This window comes from Rhinolophus sinicus, chromosome X, assembly GCF_036562045.2.
Source record: "Rhinolophus sinicus isolate RSC01 chromosome X, ASM3656204v1, whole genome shotgun sequence".
NCBI lineage: Eukaryota > Metazoa > Chordata > Mammalia > Chiroptera > Rhinolophidae > Rhinolophus > Rhinolophus sinicus.
Genome location: NC_133768.1, coordinates 58,298,471 through 58,307,217, shown reverse-complemented (window position 1 = coordinate 58,307,217; position 8,747 = coordinate 58,298,471). Strand labels below are relative to the sequence as shown.

The 8,747-nt window shown below is 32.9% G+C and overlaps 1 pseudogene; it reads right to left on the bottom strand.

The window, feature by feature from the left end:
• Positions 1–7,199: 7,199 nt before the first annotated feature.
• LOC109437600 (large ribosomal subunit protein uL11) lies at positions 7,200–7,683 on the bottom strand (annotated as a pseudogene).
• Positions 7,684–8,747: the final 1,064 nt, after the last annotated feature.

Below are 8,747 nucleotides of genomic sequence, written 5' to 3'. Positions count from 1 at the left end.
TCATTTATATTTTCAATATTATAAAATAAGGTAATCATATATTTTTGTAATGCTATGCCTTAAAAAGCAGTCCAATTTATCAAATTCTTACCAAGTTCTTAATTATTGGGTTCAAGCTACCATGTTGCACCAATGCACTTATGTAAAGTGTATGAATTTCTACATATCACAATATAAGATATACACTTAGATCACACATACATTTTATTCATACATTATATGAATAAAAGACTTTGCTCATTCATTCTCCTCTCTCCAATACTCCACTTTTCTCTGTCTGTCTCTTTTTCTCTCACACACATGCACTGGCACACAGATAACAACTTCAATTTCAATTTGACTAGTTTAATGGAAATGTATTTCTAGAAGAATCTGTGATAGATGATGGCTAGATAATCACATTTCAACAGGGTCGCTGAACAATAAACTAGAGAATTGTTTTTAATCAAACAGGTAGTCTTAATTGTTTAAAAAAATCAAACATAAGAAGTTAGTTAAGACAATGGTTTCAGATCAACTACTTAGGTTTCAGTTCATTTCAGTGGAACTGATCTTTAAAATAGTAAAAATAAGTTTATGAACAACAGTTCTTGTGGTCATGTATAAAGACATGCTTATAGAATAACATGTCCTGATCTAGTGTGAGAATCCATTATAAATGTTTTCTTCAGACAATAATTAAAGTAATTCAGTATTTAAATTAAGGCAATGAAGGGGTTTTCTATACTACATATTAAAGTAATAGGGTCAACATATCAAGTATCAACTCTTTCTATTCTTTAAAAGGAATTATGCTAAACTACTAACTAGGTTGTTTCAAGTGTTTTATTGGTGATAAGAACTGATATGTTTTGTTTTGTTTTTTCATATTGTATTTTGCAAAAATGTTTTCTTACTAGTTGTTCTATGTCTTTTAAAACTCCCTGCTATTGTTGTTACATAAAGACAAATTTAGTAATTTGTATTAAGAAAATTAAAAAAAAAAAAGAATAGTTTTGTCATTGCTAACACCAGTACTTTTTCCCTCAAAAATGTGTTTACTTTTGTGGTCTCAATAGGGAGGCATGTTTTGCATGCAAATAGCAGGTGGTTAGGGAGAGTTACTTTGACAGCTAATGTCTTTGTGCTGCTTCAACATCTGCGAACTAATAGAGTGTCTCTGTAGTATGTGATGTTGCTGATAAAATGCAACCTATTTAAATGGAGTTTTCCAACTAAGTTTCAAGCTGGCTTTGAGGAACTATGGGGAGGGGTAGAATGAAAGAATAATTACAAATAAAATACACTGTAGTTTTCTTGACAGTTGACATAAATGACTTTGAAATTAAGCAACACAATACTAATTTTAAAGACACGGTATTTCTCAGTCAACTTTCCTGGAAGTTGTACTACTAATAAAAAGGAAAAGACTGATTTGCTTGAAAAGGGAGAATTGCCCTTAATAATAAAATAAAAATAAAAACACACTAGAAAAGTACAATTTAAGTAATGACACTTAAATGATTTTATAAAATATTATCCACAGAATGCTCCACAGTGATTAAAAGATTTGTAACTCCTGTAATTCTCACCTAGAAACATTTTATTCGTTGTATGACAGAAAATTGCATAAATTCAAAATAAAATGTACGTTGTGTCATCTGGATACTTGATATTTACATTATGAGTACTTAGCACATATTTACTGAGTTAATAATACATATTCAGATATTTTTCCATTGTATGTATCCAAACAAATTATTTCATTTTTCACTTTCATCTGAGTATTCCAATCACATAAGCTTAGTGATCAATGTTCATGCTCTTAGAAAGCAGTATTACACTGAGTATAAAATATATATGAACTCCTCCAAATTTGGGAGATAGTCTTTCTTATTCCCTCAATTGTGACTGATTATTAAAGTATCATATGTACTTCTAGTTCTACTTCCTCCCCTTTTTGTTGATTTTTTGTGTTTCCTTTTCCTCTGTGTTTTTGCATCACTTTGTAGTATATTATATCACCTCTCACACTGTATACTAATTTTTTGTTGTTGTTTTAATTTTCTACCAAACTGTTGCTTGAGGACAGGGTCTGTGACTTGTTTATCTTGTTGACGAAAAAACATCAAGCCTAGGAGAAAGCTTATAAGAGTTTATTTGAGCCAAACTAATGACAATTGCCAGGAAGCAAAGTATAAACACATTGAGAAAATGCTTCTGGAAATGGCCATTTTGCAACTTATATTATACATTAGAATCAAAAGAGGAGGGTTACATGAAATCCATGGTTGTAGATTAAGGGAATGGGAGAAAGCAAAGCAGGGAAGTCTCTGTGATTGGATAGAAAGTAAAATGGAGAGACACACACTTCTTTTACTTTCGTGGGTACAGGATAGTTAATAGCATTTTACAGCACATAAAGGACAAGATAACAATGAGGGATTTTGTAATTTCCTCTTCTGGTGTGTCAGGTTGTGCCCCCTAGGGGGTCTGAGCTTCCAAGGGTAATTATCTTAGATGCAAAAAGACAAACAGATAGGCTCACTTAAGGTAAAGATTGACCTTTGTCAAGGAAGCTGCAAACCAAGGATGTGATTTTCCACCATGGCACCCTTAGTTAGGAATTTTTATGTTCACACCATAATTATGTGGTTATTTTCAGCCTTCTGAGCTTGTCAGGTTTAACATGTAGCCCCTTTTTCATCCACAATCTGCACTCCCATTACTTGGAACATAGATGAAAGAAAGAATCAATGAAATTTTCACTTCTGAAAAAGCAGATGGAAAGTATGAAGGTACTTTTTAAAATTAAAAAAAAAACAAAAAACACAAAAAAAACTCTATGATATCATCAATTAAGTTAATATATACTTGTGAATAAAGTATAGGGTTACGGAGATTAGTGTTTCTTAAGACTCTTACGTGTCCTAAGACATTTTAATCTTCACACACACATATGCACACATCTTGAGCCATAGGTCCCTTTATCCTCATTTTATAGATGTGAACATTGAAGATTAGAGAAGTCAAGTAATTTTCCCACTCTTCTAAATACTTAATAATAGATTTGACATTGAAATCAGTGTTTGACAGACTCCAAAGTCTCATTCTGTTTCTATAGTGCAATGCTCACTTTGCTGAGAGAGTATTTCTCAAATTTGCCTGATTTTAAAAAATCACCAGTGTTTATTTAAAGCACTGACTCTTGGGCTCAACCTTAAACCAGCTGCATCAAAATCTCTAGTGGAGAGGCTAGTGTGGGAATCTGTATTTTTAAAAAGAGCCCCAGGTTATTCTTAAGTTCAGGAAAGTTTGTTTATTTGACTGTGTTAGGCTGTTTTGCATCTGCTCTCCTGGAGTTACAGATACCTTTACTCTCTACTTTCTCCACTTTACCAAGAATCCTTTGAGTTAAATCACTAGCTTTCATCCTTAATCCTTCAGAAGGAAGAACATGTTTTAAAAAAAAAAACAAACCATGGAGGGATAAGCTATGGTCAGATCTGAAATTAAGTTGCATTTGAAACTCTTCTTACTAGCTCTCAACTAGGAATAAAAAATCAGGATTTCTAGTTTAGAAATCACCCTCCAGAAGTAGTAACTCATATTATCTCTGGGGACATTAAGGGATCATTTGGAATCAGTAGTAATTTCAAGGTTTATGTCAATTCATAATCTTTCATAATCACAGCTATGGATAAATTAAACCTCACTGACTTATGATACTATTTAATTTAATAAGTAAGTTTAAATTGTTTGAGAATTCTTGGTAATCCCAACAGCCTACCTTCATATTTGCTCCTGAAGGAATAAATAACTGGTTTAAATTAATAAAATTATAAACTTTCTCAACAAAATATGAAATCAATATTACTCAAAGGCCTTCAGAAAATGAATTATTGCAAATGTCGGTAAAGATAACAGCAAGTTTTCATGGCAAATAATAGGTCTGAACACTTTAACAAAATGAGAGAATGCTGTGATTTTTCTATACCACACAATCAATTGATAGCCAAGCCTCAGGAAGAACAGTTCTATACAATAGTACCACTTCAAATCATATTTCATCCTGGGATTTTGTATCTTTTATTAAAGTTACAAGTGATGCGAGATTTTCAGTCTCTATTGTTAAAATTAAATCTTTCTTAAATGCCTTTCTTTTTCTTCTTTCTAAGTTGGAACAAGGATAATAATTTCATTCATGTCAGAGTCAACTGACAAGTTCATTTTGCTGTTTGATTATACCTTGTGTAATATCTTAGAGCTTCAATTAAAGCTCTTTTATGTCCTTTACTCATATGATATTCTAGCAGAAAATGTTGATCTTTTGATGACCTTTTCTAATAGTGTTATGTGGGCAAATAAGTCAATACTAATTTTAAAAATACAGTGACTTCAATAATTTAGCTTTGTTAGAAATTATACAATTGAAATATAAAAGTCGGATGAGTCATTATTTAGGAACTATGAAGTACAAAATTTTCAAAACTAAATACAGGTTAAAGAATTAAAATTAAATCCCTGCCACTTAAAAGTTTCTAGACACTTTTTCCTAAGAATATGTAGACTCAATCTCCATACAGTTTTTAATATTATCATTTAAAAGAAGAGAAGAATTAGTCACATAAAGTGAGTTTTTAAAAAATCTAATGTGAAAAAAAACAAGACAAGTATAGATTACAAGAATCCTACTTACCAAATAAATCTAAGAACAATAAAAAGCTGTCCATAGGACTGATACATCTTTGATTCCATAAATAAGAATTGGATATGGAACAAATTGTATAATCTTGATACAGATTTCTGTACTTTATTAATGCTACCAATACAAAGTATATAAGAGAAGCCTTGTGATACTTCAATTTTAAATAGTATGAAGTGAAGCTTATTTCTATCTCCTCCTTGTATTTATACTTAAGGAACTTGGTGAGTCTTTTGGATGAAGTAGATGCATGACCTATAGAAAAGAAGAAAGAAAGCCTCTCTTGTTTTATTTTATAAGATAGTTTAAGAAACATTGCTGATAGTGCAGTGATTGAGATTATCCCTGGGATAAGAAGTCAATTATTGGAGTTAAACATTCTTCCTCAACTTTCATACTGTCAGTGAAAGAATGATCCCTTTGAATAATGTCATTGTACTTTTTGCAATTTCAGAGTTAAAAACAGAATTAATTATGTTTTACAATAACTTTTTTATATGGTTACACATAATTGATGCCGTTTTTAATTTATGTAGTGAATGCATAATCATTTACTATAACAAAAAGCCAATATAAATAATATATTTCCCTTTTTACATGGACTTCTAATAGTATCAAAGCTAAAATCAGTTCCAATCTACAGAAATAACCAAACCCACACCCTTTCTAACAAAAAAGGTAAAGGAACAAAACATCACAGCTCCTAAATGTATGAAGCAATCACTGACAAAATTAAAGGAATAGAGCGTTCTAGAGCAATAATATGAGACTTCAGTGCTCCACTTTGTTTTGTGGGGTTTTTTTTCCCCTGTATTTAAGTATGATTGACAAATAAAAATTGAGTATATTTAAGGAGTATAAGGTGATATTTTGAAATATGTGTACATTGTGAAATGATTACCACAGTCAAGGTAATCAAGACATCTGTCACCTCACACAGTTACTGTTTTTTTTGTGTGTGTGTATAGTGAGAATTCTTGAGATCTAGTCTCTTAGCCAATTTGAAGTATACAATATATTATTATAAACTATAGTCCCCATCATATACCTTAGATCTCCAGAACTTATTCATTTTATAACTCAAAGTTTGTACCTTTGATCAATATCTACTCTTTTTCCCCACTCCCCAACCTTTGGTAAACACTATTAGGCTCTATATTATGACAAGTTGGACTTTTTTTTTTTAATCCAAATATAAGTAAGATTCATGAGATATTTGTCTTTCTATTTATGGCTTATTTCACTTACAATGTCCACCAGGTTCTTACATCTTGTCATAAACGGCAGGGTTTTCTTCTTCTTAAATGCTGAGTAATATTCCATTTTGTGAGTCTCCGTGTGTGTGTGTGTGTGTGTGTGTGTGTGTGTGTGTGTGTATGACATTTATTTATATCCATTCATCTGTCAATGGACACAGGTTGTTTCCATATCTTGGCAACTGTGAAAAATACTGTAATGAATACCAGGAGTGCAGATATCTCTTCGAGGTATAGATTTCACTTTCTTTGTATATACACACAGAAATGGCGATTCTGGACAATATGGTATTTTTATTTTTTGAGGAACCTTCATATTGTTTACCATAATAGCTACACAGTTTACATTCCCACCAACAGTATAAAATGTGCCTGTTTCTCCACATCCTTGGCTACACTACTCATCTTTCGACTTTTTGATAATAGTCAATATAAGAGGTATGAGGTGATAATCTCATTGTGGTTTTGAATCACATTTCCCTAATGATTAGTGATGTTGAGCATCTTTTCATGCACATGTTGGTCATTTGTATGTCTTCTTTTGAAAAATATCTATTCAGTTCCTCAGGCCAATTGATATTTTTTTAGCTATTGAGTTATGTGAGTTCCTTATATATTGTGAATATTAATCCTTTAAGAGATATATGGTTTGCAAATATTTGTTCCCATCCATAGGTTGCCTGGTTGCCTTTAATTTTCTTTTTATTGTTTCCTTTCTTGTGCAGTCTTTCTGGATTGATGTAGTCCTACTTGATTATTTTAGCTTTTATTTCCTGTGCTTTGGCATCAAATCATAGTCAAGACAAATGTCAAGAAGCTTTTTCTCTATCTTTACTTCTAGGAGGTTTATGGTTTCAGGTCTTATGTTTAGGTCTTTAATCCACTTTGAGTTGATTTTTGTGCATGTTTTAAGATGAAGGTCCATATTCATTTTTTTAAAATGTGGATATTTAGTTTTCCAAACCCAATTTATTGAAGAGACTACCCTTTCCCCTATGGATGTTATTCACACTTCTGTTGAAAATTAACCACATATGTGTAGGTTTCTTTCTGGGCTCTTTATACTATTCCATTGCTGTTGTGTCTGTTTAGATGCTAGTACCAGAGAGTATGGATTACTATAGCTTTGTAATTAAATTTGACAACAGGCTATCATAAAGTGTAATATTTTCAGCTATCTTCTTTTTTCTTCTTCTTCTGCTTCTCCTTCTCCTTCATTGTCAAATGATCTTTAATTGAAATATTTTCCTTTGTAGTTCTTAACTAGCTGGGCATTCCACTGCACCATTGTTGATGTCATCTGTGATGTCATGAGGGTGGCGGTACATTACAGCCCAAGACTGGGCAGTCCCCAAGATCTATTCAATGGTTCCAGAGAGTTCTCTAGATAAAGACTGGTGCCGCATCAATCAGGCAATGTTAACAATCTCATCAAAAGTGGTATTTCCACTGTGCTTAATGTCTTTTGCTTCTTTCTGTCTACTGGCAGTTCTTTGAGGGCTTTGATGATCAGGGCAGAGGCAGAAGATACCATCTAAGTCTGGGCCTGTGTGTTCTGAATGGTCAGTTTCACTGTAATCCTCAGACCCTTCCATTCACCAGTTACTTTAGTGAAGTCATCACCAACCTATTTGGAGACAAACCCAGCGTGCCAATCTTCGGGTCCAGGGCAGATGTGGCACCAACTTCCCGATCACTGCCCCTCAGATACATGACTTTGGTCTCGTTGGGGTCAAACTGCATGGTGGAGGCCGCTAGTGTCAGATGAACGCAGATTTGGGATGACGTAAGGAAGCTGGCACCTTGGGTTCTTCCCAGCCGAAAGTCAGCTGTGTTCTTCTTTATCAAAATAGCTTTAGATATTCAGTGTCTTCTGTGGTGCTATATCAATTTTAGGATTATTTGTTTTCTATTTCTTTGAAAATGCCATTGGAAATTTGATAGGGATTGCATTTAATCTGTAGATCACTGTTGGTAGAACTTATATTTTAACAATATTAGTTATTCCAACCCATGAACATGGGATACCTTTTCATTTATTTGTGGCTTCTTTAATTTATTCAATATGTTATAGTTTTCACTGTACAGATGTTTCTTCTCTTTTCTTAAGTTTATTCTGAGTTGTTTTATTCTTTTTGATGGTATTATACATAGGGTTGTTTTCATTTTTTTTTTTTTTTTAATGTATTGGGGTGACAATTGTTAGTAACATTACATAGATTTCAGGTGTACAATTCTGTATTACATCATCTATATCTCACATTGTGTGTTCACTACCCAGGGTCTGTTCTCCTTCCATCACCATATATTTGATCCCCCTTACCCACATCTCCCTCCCCTCACCCTCCACCCCCCTTACCCTCTGGTAACCACTAAACTATTGTCTGTGTCTATGAGTTTCTGTTTCTCATTTGTTTATCTTGTTCTTTTGTTGTTTTTGATTTATATACCACATATCAGTGAAATCATATGGTTGTCTGCTTTTTCTGTCTGAATTATTTCGCTCAGCATTACACTCTCAAGATCCATCCATGTTGTCACAAATGTTCCTATATCATCTTTTCTTATGCCGAATAGTATTCCATTTTGTATATATACCACAACTTCTTTATGCATTTATCTATCGAAGGACATTTTGGTTGTTTCCATGTCTTGGCCACCGTAAGCAAAGCTGCAATGAACATTGGAGCACACGTGTCTTTATGTATAAATGTTTTCAGATTTTTTGGCTAGATACCCAGGAGAGGGATTGCTGGGTCATATGGTAATTCTATTCTTAATTTTTTGAGGAACCTCCACACTGCCTT